The following is a 4090-nucleotide window of genomic DNA, read 5'->3' as shown; positions in this document are numbered from 1 at the left end:
TCAGGAATAATATTGGTTGTGGCATAGCACATTGTGGTGATTTGAAATATCTGGCTACATTTTGCATAAGAGTAACCTCCAGAATGATTTCTAGTTTCTATTTGAAATCTCTTAGCCAGCGAAATTTTATTTTGTTCAATTTCTTTTATCCCTTTGATCATTCTCAATCCCGCAATACTTATGCCAGACTCAAATCTGGGAGTCATGTCTCACATTTCAAGGAGGCTTATACCCCTGGGAGTCACTTTTCACATAGTGGGGAGGGTAGTGAGTTCATTTGCAGAGTTGGCTTAAGAGAGAGGCTATATTTGAGCAACAAAAGGGGTTTCTGAGGGTAACTCAGGCATAGTTGTAAGCAGACTTAGCTTCACCATTGTAAAAATAAACAATAGAGCCTCAAGACCAAGAGCATGGCTTATTAAATTTGGAGTCCTTAATGCCTGAGCATATCAGAATTCTCCCAGGTGGGAAAGTATAATAAGTCTACATTTTCCCAGTTCCTTGAAGAGACTTTGGAAACACTTTTCTCCTCTGCCCAAAATACTCTAGCATGTATTGAATATTACATTAGCCAGTACAGAATAATATCTCATATCCTATTCTAGGTTCCATGTAATTAGGTTGTTTAAATAAATTAACCAGATGGATTGTATTAGATAGTGTGCTACAGAAAACTTTTATTTTGGGACCAAAGAAACATCTCTTCCTTTGGTTTCTCACTGAGTTTGAAGTTATAAAATACAGACAATATCTCTTTTTGCACTGTATTCTGATTTACCTTAGTCCTAAACAGGTCCATTACATGCATATGTCCAATTGGAGTCTGATCTCTTTTTCAGTTTCTTTAATAAATTCTGCATTGAGAAATGCTGACATTCAGAGTGACAGAACTCTAACTCTGTCTCAGGTTTTCCACAGATACCCAATGTTCCAGAGAACTACCAGATTATACACAAAATATATTATCAGCATGTAGAAATCACAGTTAAAACTCAGGAATAGGTGACTGCTGCAAGAGTTTACAATCTAGAAACCTTTACAGTGAGGCTTATTTGGACATTCTGTAGTCCTTAATCATCAATTACCCAACCTCTGCCCACCTTCTATCCCCCAATAACCCATGCCCCTAAATTCAATTCTCAGAGTTAGCTCATCACAAATAGTTTTTGTTGGTGAGACTATATGTTATTTGTCCATTTTTTCTCTGGCCTATTTCACTCAACATAATGTCCTCAATGATTTTTCTCCTAGTTGCATGCCACATGACTTCATTCCTTCATGCAGCTGTTCATTGTTTCATCATACGTATATTCTGAAATGCATTTTGAGGGACTAATGATAGGAACTACACAAAGAGGTGGGGTAGAAAAGATAATATAGCCAAAACTAGCATTAGGAGTCAAATAAACTAATAAATTCTAATAAAGATAAGATACTTAGGAATCCTGAATAGCCTACAGACACAATGTACATTGTTTTGACAACAAAAATTTCATACTTTTTTTTTCTGGGAAATAATCCTTTAAATAATATCTTCACATTAGTTTTACAATAGTAGTTGTACTTTGCTCAAAATCTTATGCAGTCTGGACATTATCAAATATATGATAATATTTAAGCAGTGAAATCGAAGTCCTAGTTCCAATTCTAGCACTATGAAGATATAATTCAACACTGCACATTAAATAAATTCACCTTTTAATATCAAAACAATATAAAGCATATGTGGGACAATTTCTACTGAAAAAGAAAATGCCTTATTATTTGTACAGTGTTGAAAGTTTACCGCTATCCTAATTTTCTTTTTAACACAAATAATGTCCTTATTTAATATAAACATTGTATGTATTAAGTACTCAATATTCCAATAAAATTCCCTAATAGTTAATGACATTTAAAAAAATGTGCAAAACTACAAAACTCATTGTAATAGAATGTATAAGGTCAAAAAGGCGGAACAGTTGACAGTTACTGGATTGAATCAGTGCATCATAAACCTTTGAAGAAAAAAAGCACTTACTGTAGGATCTTAAATTGTAATTTCCTGTGCAGCATTATAAAATATTTTATATTTAATGAGAAAAAAAGAAGCTTGCAGGCAGCACATGAAGCATCCACAGCAGGCGTATGGTTGAAAACTAATAAAATAAGCCTAAATTATTGACTGATGTAGGTATTAATAGCATCTGACTTTTAGCACTGGCCTTGATTATACACAGAAGATGGAGCAGTCATCACAATTGAGGAAACATTTAATAAATCATTGTCACTTTTATAATGTTTCAAGCCCATTCGTTATTGATAACCTCCACATTTATACAGTTTAGTCATTGTTACTATGTTTCTTACCTATGACCACATTATTTTTATATCCCTTCATTTGTGGATGCATAAGATGTTTGCAGAAGTTTCATCCTGTACCCCGACACAGATTTATTTGCTCTAGCTGCCTTTTCTCGCATGAATATGCTTTAAAAAAAATAAAATACCCAAACAACAAGCAGTGATAATGGCCAATTCCTCAAATGTCCAGATTAGTAACTGTAGGATGCTAAAGAAAAGTATGTGTATGTAAATAGCTGGGGAGATGGTATATGGCCCAGAGTCCAGCATAAAATATATGTTTTTCTGAGCATTCCCTCCATTCCCCTAACCTGAATACATGCATTAGAATGTAGCAAAACTCTTTAGAAACTTCTCTTAGCCAATTGCAAACGTATCTGTTGCCACAAGTGCAAAGGGGTAGGATGTGAATCTGTATAACACAAAGAGCTCTTTAGCCACTTCAGTTGGTGACGGAACACTAAAGGAAAATTCCTTTGTGTACACATCAGTCTGTTTCCACTTTTTATTAAACTGGAATAAAATGGGAAAGTGCCATCTTTATTTATCTTGATTGAATTTTAAATGTGCTTTTGACACAAAAAAGGTATACATACATGACATAGCTACACAGCCTTTTTTTCAACTGGACAACAAATATCAAAACCCTGTGGATGTATAGGGCAAAACAAGATTGGTCAGGAAAAGAGAATTGTTCCTATAATTAATAATCTGACACAATGTCCTATTGCCATTTTAAAAAGTTCCCTTTATTTTCTAGTTTATTTGTTTGTTTTATGGTGCTTTATCCCTCTTGATAAAAAAAAATTCAGACTTTTGTAATTTGTGCATGCTGATATTCATCGAAAGGTTCATTCTCTGGATCAGAGTCAGTAGTGTCACAATATCTATAGTGATCAGGTTTATTGTCACTAACATCAGACATTAGGGAAGTTGAACTGCTAGCCTCTGGATTTGATGGTTCCTCCACTGTTTTTGTGAAGTACAGCTTTACCTTAAAATTTGGAGAAAAGTGCCAGTTGGCCTTGTCTTTATTTGCTTTGTCAAGATCATTTTTTATTAAAGTAAGTACTAGATATTCCTAGTCATTATCTGCATGCTGAATACTGCAAATACTATCAATTTCTTGATCACATAGACTTCCATTTTCTACTTTTTCTCAGGTTACCTCTGGTTCTGGTATGAAGAGTGTATTTACCCAAAAGTGAAATATTTTGTCCTTTTTTGGCATCTTGTTCTGTTTGTGGAAAAATTCTACCTTGATGTCACCACATGTAGGCAATGGCTGGAGGAATTCAAAGTACATAAATTTGTCTTCTTGTCGTGTGAGTCCTGAATCGGAAGAATATATCTTCACTTTTAGCTGGCAGACTACAACCTGAGGATTGCAAAAGTTCCTCCACTGAACATTGGAATAATTTCAAACACCATCTTGTGAAATAACAGTGCCACTGGTCTATAATTCAGATGCTTCTTTAACAGGTAGCTATAATAATACACATAGTGTCTCTGACTGGGAATAGTTATTCCCTTTTGCCTCTGGTCCTTACTTCTCCATAGAAATCTTGGGTCTCCTGCGCCTTTAAAAATTTGTCCCAGTGTAACAAACAGGCACAAATCATTACACCAGTCCATCCCTTTCTGATTTTACTGTGAATTGCTGCAACATGATTGCCATCTTCACTTAGCCTTTGGTCAAGACCTTCACAAAAGTGACTGATAAGTTCTAGTTGTGGTGGGTTATGGT

General features: G+C 34.8%; 1 pseudogene; it reads right to left on the bottom strand.

The window, feature by feature from the left end:
• Window positions 1–3151: 3151 nt before the first annotated feature.
• On the bottom strand, window positions 3152–3774 carry LOC143663593 (phosphatidylinositol 3,4,5-trisphosphate 3-phosphatase and dual-specificity protein phosphatase PTEN pseudogene; annotated as a pseudogene).
• Between the last annotated feature and the right edge of the window lie 316 nt (window positions 3775–4090).

This window comes from Tamandua tetradactyla, chromosome 19 (genome assembly GCF_023851605.1).
Source record: "Tamandua tetradactyla isolate mTamTet1 chromosome 19, mTamTet1.pri, whole genome shotgun sequence".
NCBI lineage: Eukaryota > Metazoa > Chordata > Mammalia > Pilosa > Myrmecophagidae > Tamandua > Tamandua tetradactyla.
The sequence above is the reverse complement of the archived record's forward strand: the minus strand, read 5'-3'. Positions and strand labels throughout refer to the sequence as shown.